The following is an 8,001-nucleotide window of genomic DNA, read 5'->3' on the forward strand; positions in this document are numbered from 1 at the left end:
GAAGTAGGCCCAGCCTTGGTCCCCACAACACGCTGTGTTGAACGACCCAATTCATGTTTCTGAGGCACTACAACACGGTGCGGGTGAGTTGCCTCTGGCTTTTTGTTAGCCTTTTCGTCTCTTCAACCCAACAGTCCGCTGCATACTGTATGTTGCGGCCGGCAGCCGCACTTTGTCGAGGCCATGAAACACATACTGATACAACAGAATGCCCTTGAACTTTACTCCTGTGCTTCCAAGTAGCATCCTGCATCACTAAAATGAAATAGAACCCGCCGAAAAGCACATGGATAGTAGAAAGTATATTCATATTTTATACTTTGGGAGACATGGGACATCCTCTCCTACCATTACTATATAGCCTATGATCCCCCAGCTTGGTCACGGGCTCTCGCGACCCTGACCTTTGGCTTTTTCGAAGTGTCTAAAGACCATGTCCTCTCAATCCACCACAACCATGGATGGTGAATTCAAGCGCCTCAAAAATATCCAGATGAATGCGCTGGAGAACATCATGGCTTTCCTGGAAGCAACTCAGAAGTCGGTCCAATCCCGGGGCATATGCAACCGGAAGGGGCCCTTTCAAGAGGTCTCTGATTCATTACGCCGCTATGGGGGACTGTACTGAGCTTCTTTTACGACATCTGGATATTGGTGCGCCAATTGACGATCGCGATCAAAACAAACGTACCCCTCTTTCCTGGGCTGCTGAGTATGGCTCTTACAACGCAACGAGAATTCTGGTGGAAAATGGAGCCCAAGTCAATGCTCTCGACGATATGTACGGGACACCATTGTCGTGGCTGGAACATGCCGGGCTTCCTGATTGCAAAGGCCTCCCATTTACCAAAGCATATCTCAAAAAGAATGGGGCAACCATGAAAGGTGCCAAACGGGCCTGGATTTTGCAAAAGCTTGGGCTTCTCTGAGTGTCGTGTCTACGGGGGAATCTTCCAGCACCTTCCCAACTTAGGTTTCGTCCATAGTTTGCCTGTTGTGTTTCTGAAGGCTGTGATTGTTCGTTACTAAAGGAGTCTATGCATTCTTATCCCTTTTTCTTACACAGAGTTACGTCCCAAGACAAACGTTTGTCAGCGCAGCCACCTATAACCCATGTTCCTGTACTAGTCAAAACCTCTGTTAATATCGGAATAGAAAGTAAGATTCATCCCAGCTTGTTTGAACGTTGGGATGGTAATAATGCACTATTCGTTTGTTGTCCAATCTTGCCCGAGTGCAGACGATAGAGGATCGCGTACGCTAACAACCTCATCTCGTAATGCCATACTTGGGTTGCTGTAAAATCTTACCACGATGCTAATTTGCCAGCAAAGGTAATAACAACAGGATATTAAAGCAAGAGGCTTGCTGCTGACAGAACCGCCGCACCATTAAACGGAGGAATGACGTAGGAGTGGCAGAGACGTACATGGATTAGGCAACTCTGGAAACTCTTACCATTTTCCCATCTAGTGTCTTTATACTTGCACAAGCAATGGTCAACACGTTTTACCGGTAGTTCCATCAGCTTGATTGTTGGCGGCCTCAACAGGTTATCTTGCTCTCTTAATCCATCTGTACTGTACTAATATGGATGCTCAGCTAAAGCCTGAAATGGATAGCCAGAATTTGTCCAGCCAACGATCATTTTGATGACCAAAAGCTCCATACTTTGAACGGACGACAGTCTGACTACACTCGACCGCAGCAGCAAGACATATAATGGCACTTATATCATTTATTTGGAGATTAATAAGGAACGCTGATTATCCTTAAACTGATTTGTCACTTTCACTGTATTTTAGCACTGACAATATAATATAAAGCGTCCACTGATCTGTTTGAGATAGCCGCGTTTTGTCGCGTGTCAGTAGTAAGATGTAATTGAGATCTCATGATATTATGTATTCTGCTTTCAAAGTTGTAACACTTGCTCATTTTTGCATTAAGGTACTGCTACGTATTTTGATGAGCCCATGATGGAGAGAAGCGTCAGCTAATCGCCACCACATCTCTCTCAGAAAATGCAACAAGACTGGCAGTGCTAAAAGTGACAATTGTAACGTTGACTGTCTTGCATACGCGCTTTCCACAGGATCTGTTGATATGACGTTTTCCCCTTTCCATGGGCGCGGCTTATTATAAATCAGCGACAATGAATTTGTAATGCGAGTATCATTCTTGCAGGATAGGCAGGGTAAATTCCAACAAACAAACACCGGAGAAGAATGATGAGACACCCTGCTAGATCACTGTCATTCTGCCTGAGAATCTTCTTCGAACGCTATTGATGAGCCGCGTGACAGGCGGGGGCAGGAATGAGTCCTCATCGCCTTCATCCGCCATATCCTGGCCCAGGTCATCCGTAGGTGCGCTTTCCGGAATCACTGTGTCTGCCTCGCTGTTTTCGTCGTCCTCTGGGCGCTCGTCAATACTCGCTTCAGCTGGGCTCCACTCATCCTCGCTGATCGGTTCAGGCCTTTCTGCCTCTGTTTCGAACTCCTCCCATTCTTCGTTACTTTCCTTGTTACGTTCTAGCCGGCTGATCAATTGCTTCCCTCTTTCAGATTCCTCCGAGTACGCATACATCACTAGGTCTTGCATGGCCGACTCATCTAAATATTCCCCATGCGCATAGCAGATTTTTGGTGCAACTGTGAAAAGTCGCTCTGTGCCAGCACCTGTAGCCGGAATGGAGAGTAGATCTCGAGCCAGTCGAGTGAGAACAGGCCATTTGTGTTGATGGTCTTTCCAGTAAGCGCATGGCGAGATATTGACAACTCCTGTTGTGTGTCAGTAGTCAACAGAAAACATAGTGAGTAGTTGTCCAGACCTTCGCGGAGATATTGATCAACTTCATCTTGCCCACTCCTTGAACTACCAGCCAGACCAGCTAGTGGATGCAGAAGCCGGTCGAGCCCCAGAAGCTGCGGAGAGCAAGACAGTCCATTCACACATGACAAGCTCGTGGGCATTTGCGGCCGATACTGTAGGTGAAAGATCCTGAGATATTCAATGTAGCGCTCGGGATGGCCCAAGCCTTGCCATGACGAGGCGCCATCGAATGCGGACACCTTATATTGGGGCGCAACAAAAGTTCCAGTGCCATACATGACCCCAAAGTCTTGAAATGTCTTTTCATAGACTTCTCCAAGTTCCATCTTCATGACAAGCGACGCCTCAAGTAGTGTTCGCTTCCATGGAGCTGATTTTCTTCTCAATATTTCAGCTGACTGGTCGATATGCGTCATTAGTATCTTGAACACGAAACAGACTTTGTGGACTGTCGCCTCTTTCGAGGCCAGGAGGGCTGTAGTGAACTGGATGAATGGCATTGTCAGCTGCAGGACGTAGTCAACCTTGCGCCAGTCCGTATTCGTCAATTTGTACCGTAAATTCCCCCTTTCTTGGCAGTACTGGTCGATAAATCTTCGCAATCTGCTGGCTCGCTTCAACATCAAAAACACCGAATTCCAGCGGGCGTTTGCATCGTCCAACGGCAAGAGTCGAATCCCTGGGGGCTGAAGACACAAGAATTCATCGCGCTTCCCGGGGGTCTCGTTGACAAACTTTGCAAACGATCGAATCTGCAAGACACAAGGTTCAGAGCTGTTTCTCGTCAGGAGGACGGAGGAAATTCACCTTTTCCAAAACACACATTATTTCTTCGCCATCTGAAGGTTCAGTCCAACCATTGGCGTGTGATATTGCTCGCACATTCTCAACCCTTTCCCTTTCTGGGGAGCTTGTGATGTTTTCGATATACCGCCGAAGACAGAGCTGGATGGCCTGCACTGTGCCAGGAAGCCCAACAAAGCACTGCAGACGGCTGATACCACCAGAGGAAATCAACGTCTCTTGTAATGACAGCACCAGATTCTCGTCGACCCTATAGTCAATTGTCACGCTGAATATCCGACCAAGCAGCCCTTTGTTCCCGATCATTGCAAGTATTTGATCACCCGGGTCAGTCCCTGTCTCGGGCCTGCAAAGTAGCTCGAATCCAAGCAGCACCTCTCGGTAGCTCCACTCTTTATCAAAGTAATACGCAGTAATAGCCATGAAGTCCCATCCGAGTGGACTCTTCCAACAGCACAAGGCAATCGAAACTTTGGAGTCCCCGGGCAGATCCTGCAGTTGTGACTCTTGGTAGGTAGTTGCCACATCGTGCATATGCTGGCGGAGTTGTTTTGACGAGGGAAGCTCCAAAACTTGAGGTCCGGCATAGACCAGGTTCAACAATTCCCTGAATGTGGGTTCTTCCGTGAGCCCAAATGGAAGATTTGCGGATGTAATTGTCCGCAGAAGCTGTTCTTTGAGCTGCGCCTTGGTGAATCTGCTCCTCTCGGGGGGAAGCCCGCACGGGCCTCCTTGGTTGCGCCTGGGGTGACAGCAGAAACGGACACCTTCTGCTTGCTTCTCCGACAAGAGTTGGATTTCAGGTGCTTACCCATTGCGCTCGTTCCATGAGATTTGTGATGTGGGTGATGTGGGTGATTCAGCGGCGTGAGGCAAGACCGACACACTACCTTGGGTCGACCAGACCTGAGCTCTGCCACCTGGTCAAAGTGCCTCCACACCTCCGAGGAGCGCGACTCAGTCGACCATCTGAATTTGTATTGTCCATTTTTGGTCAGTTGTTGTCCATATTCGGTCTCCAGCCACCACGATAAGAATTCGTGCTCCTGGGCGGTCTCGTAGAGCACCCAATGTCGGCGGTCGGGTGCAAACCGCGTGAGGTTGGCCGAGGGACTTCTCGGTCCAGCTTCCAAAGCAACGATCCTTGAGTGGCCAGCGAAAGACTGTAAGTCGTTTCTTAGGTGAGAATCAATTGACTGCATCCGGGGAAGACATACCGAAGACCGCGATACTGGAACAGATGACGGGTCTGAGTCTGTCCCAATTGAAAACATCGCGCTGAAGAGGTGTTTCACTGGCGAGGAGACCCGTCGGTATAGATAGGATCATAGGCAAACCAAGCGAGACGGATGTTAGGGTTTTATGGTAGAGCGACCGCTGGGTCCCAGGAATCAGTCAATGCGTCAGACATTATGTATCTTGCTCTCCTGACTAATCTGTCCGTTCTTTTGCCTTGGGTGTTGAAGTTGAATTCCGTGACACATTGAAGAAACAGCAATGTTGATCCAAAATTCTCAATTTAGGCGGCCCGCAAATTGAAATGTCGGTGGTGTTCCGGGCTCTGCTTCGCCATTGTTGAGTCAACGCGGTACACGTTGCAAAATGTTTACTGCAACCCTGTTGTTGATGGGTTTGTCGGATTGCTGATGATTTCACTGGCATCGATATGGCCAGCGTTATAATGAAGCATACGCAGGGAAGTCAATCGATCAACGATTCTCAACGCCTAATCTGGTCAACAAGTCTGCCTCTCACCGGGTCTTCCTCACTAGGAATCTAGTGAATCAACTGTCTACTGGGTTTGCACCATAAGCTAGGCTGAATTACTCCCGCACGTCTCTGAGGCTTCCATCCGCCCTCCAAGAATTACTGCGCCCGTTGGGACACCGCCTAGAGATGGTCAGGACCATAGAGTCATCAAATAGACATTTTGGCTATATAAGCGGGCGGCGCACCAGACTGGAAAAGTCAAACACATCATTTCGTTCGTACTCTGTTGAGTCTTCTGACACCTAGTGTCCCTGTCCAAGATGGCCACGAAAGGAGAAAGTGAACTTGTCGAAGTCATGTCCTCTCACGGTGAGTTCAATGACTCTTGTGCTTCAGAGTCAGTCTCCGAGCACTCCGAGGATGATATTTCGGAAACAAGTGAAGACCGCGCATTTGTGGTATCCGACGGAGGACAATCCGCCTACTCAAACAGATCCTCTGTGTCGTCCCAGTACAGCCGGCATTGCCATATGCATTGCCATGACTCTTCTGTTCTCGTAAGTCGCCTGAGGAGAATATTTTGAGTTAATGGGCTGACATCTCCAGAATGGCGAGAAAGTTCCAATAAGCATACTGAGCAAACGTGTTATTCAACAGAATGAGAGTTCGGTTGTACAATATTTGGTTATATGGCGGTCCTGGGAGCAGGAAAAACCACATATAAGTGGTACTATTGAGGAGACTTAATTCGTACTTAGTATTGGAGCTGCGCATAGCCCCAGTTTGTCGATAAGCCGTCTCTATTTGACGTGCTAAGCAATGTCATCGCTTTTTACCAAGAGGCTGTTTATGTTAAATTTTTTTCCCAACCATGCCCTGTCTCCATACGCTGGAGGGAATATGTACATCAATTGGTAGGCTTTCTGCATCATATGTCGAAAGTGCAATCTGCGCAAGTCTCTTCTTGTTCATTGCACGTATCTGATTTCGCCAGAGTATGGCAGCGCCCAACATCTACATCTTCCGTCCGCTCAACACTTCTACCCGCAATAATGTGATAAATCCTAGCAAATTCAACCTCAGGTTTATTCGGAAGGATCTCACTGAAGTAGTGTAGCCTTGTAACTTGACATTCCAGCCACAGTTATGGATTGACGCGCTTGATGACCAGTACAAAAATCCAGATAAGTTGGCCGGAATTTCTACGAGCATTTTCATCGCATACTTCTTCCTTTCATACGCTACTCACAGATCAAAAAGCTCTGTGTATCCATCAGCTGCATCCCTGCCTGCTTTGACCGTGTTGTCTCTCGCCGTGGGAAAGAATCATATTTAAACAGCTCGTATCCAACGTTGAGCAATAAGTAGTGCCTGGCGTGATGCCAACGTAACCTAGAACAGTTTGGCCAACATTCGTGGCTTGCTACTCACACCAGGATATACCTTTCCACAATGGAAGCCCAGATTAGTGTGACCACATTCAAGTTGTGATGGGAAAACACTTAAACTCGCTTGGTCCTCCGTGAAGTGCACTTTTTTTATCCTAGACCGTCAGGATATACTCACTGTAAGGCGCTCCTATACAGTCTTATACACTAATCTCATCCCAAAGACGGCCAACTTAATACCTGATTCTGCACATTTACGTCGACAGAGACCAGTATCTGCGGATTACTACGACAAGATCTTGCTGGAAAGAACTGTGTGATACTGCACTTGATGTTACAAGTACTGGAATGTCCGTTTCTGTCGCATTGGGGGGTACGAGTAGGTACGTATTTTGACTTCAATTGGCCATTTGTAAACATGCTGAACAAAGCAGGAAGCATATTCCTCATGCGGATCTCTCCTCGAAAGTCCCGGTCACCAAAGCCCCTTTTATATATTCGAAGACCGAGGAGCTAGTTTGGAAGTGGGAACAGTCAAAGCTCTGTGGCCAGAGCATCAACATCACACTCTCGTCCACCATGATTCCACAAGGTCATCCACCAAACAAAGCTGATAGCCAAGGCAAATTCGTATCCATCGAGAATGGCTTCACTCATGTCTTCCCTCAAGCACAGCTCACGAACCTGGAACCACATGACTATCAGATTGGGATTCTGGAGACAACGCATTCAGCAAACCTGAAGATTATCCTTCTCGGTGCGAAGCAAGAGAAGCAAACAAAACGTTTCAGCGGAAGCCTCTTTGGCCTCCAGCATTCCCTGTTGCAGAGAGGCTCTCTTTCTTCCAATCGCTGGTCAACTGAATTCTGGGTATCCGACTCGGTCGTTGTTGATTCAAGATCCATTGAAGAGGCTAAATCGGTACCCAATGCTGTGCGTCCAGAGAGCCCTGATGAGGCAACCTATGTCTGTGTTGGCCTTCCAGTCACAGTCTTCGGGCCATTATTCAACACGCTGGTTTCGAAATGGAACGCGAGTGCGGCTTCCTTCGAGTACTCCAACGGATTCATCTGGATATATTCCACAGTGGACCCGACAAACTTTAAGATTGACGCGGGCGAATCCTCCAGTCCAGCCAAGCAATCAATTTCTTCTATGCTGAAGCAGATGAACGGTAAATCCTGGTTTGTTAGGGCAAAGCTCATGTTCAGACTCGAAAGGTCAAGCGGGGAGTACCGCTCCGCACGAATCGAATCGAATCGAA

This window comes from Penicillium canescens, assembly GCF_028828765.1.
Source record: "Penicillium canescens strain IBT 15451 chromosome Unknown utg000010l_segment0_segment0, whole genome shotgun sequence".
NCBI lineage: Eukaryota > Fungi > Ascomycota > Eurotiomycetes > Eurotiales > Aspergillaceae > Penicillium > Penicillium canescens.